Here is a 748-nt window from a genome sequence, read left to right as displayed (position 1 = left end):
GCTGCAACGGTGAGAGGCCCGCGTACCACAAAAAAAAAAAAAAAAAAATGTGTAAAGCCATTTTTATATGACTGAAAGTTGGCAAAATATCAGACCTGATAGAATTTTATTACTCTTGCTCATGTCTGAGTATTCTCTTGATGGGTCAGTGATGTTCAGAGAAGTAATACAATAAATTATGTTTATTTCATTAATTTTTTCTTGCCTTCTTTCAGTAAAATTGCTAACCTGTCAATTCCACTGACTATTCTAAGAAACTGCTCAAGAGCAGCAGTAGCAACTGGAATCTTACAACAATATTCAAATTCAGAAATAAACTGTGATTTTTTAAAATTCTTTTTTGACTTTTAATAAAAGTTACTCCTTGTAATTACCTGATTATGGAATGGGTTGCCAGAATATTTCATTTTCACTGAGCTTGATGTATTTTTAAAAATTTCTTTGAAACGTCCTCATTTTATTTATAAGTGTATTGTTTAGTTTCAAAGTGTTTGGAGATTTTCCTGTTATCTTTCTGTTACTGATTTCTAGTTTGAGTCCGCTGTGGTCAGAAAACATACTCTGTATGATTTCAATTTTTTTTACATTTGTTGAGGTTTTGTGATCCTCAGAATATGATCTATCTTGGTAAATGTGGGGGTTTTGGTGATTGAAAAGAATGTATATTCTACTGTTGCTGGGTGCATTGTTCTCTAAATGATGATTAGATCCTGTTGGTTGATGGTGCTGTGGAGTTCTGTATCTTTTC

This window comes from Lipotes vexillifer, unplaced genomic scaffold, assembly GCF_000442215.2.
Source record: "Lipotes vexillifer unplaced genomic scaffold, Lipotes_vexillifer_v1.1 scaffold792, whole genome shotgun sequence".
Classification (NCBI taxonomy): domain Eukaryota; kingdom Metazoa; phylum Chordata; class Mammalia; order Artiodactyla; family Lipotidae; genus Lipotes; species Lipotes vexillifer.
The sequence above is the reverse complement of the archived record's forward strand: the minus strand, read 5'-3'. Positions refer to the sequence as shown.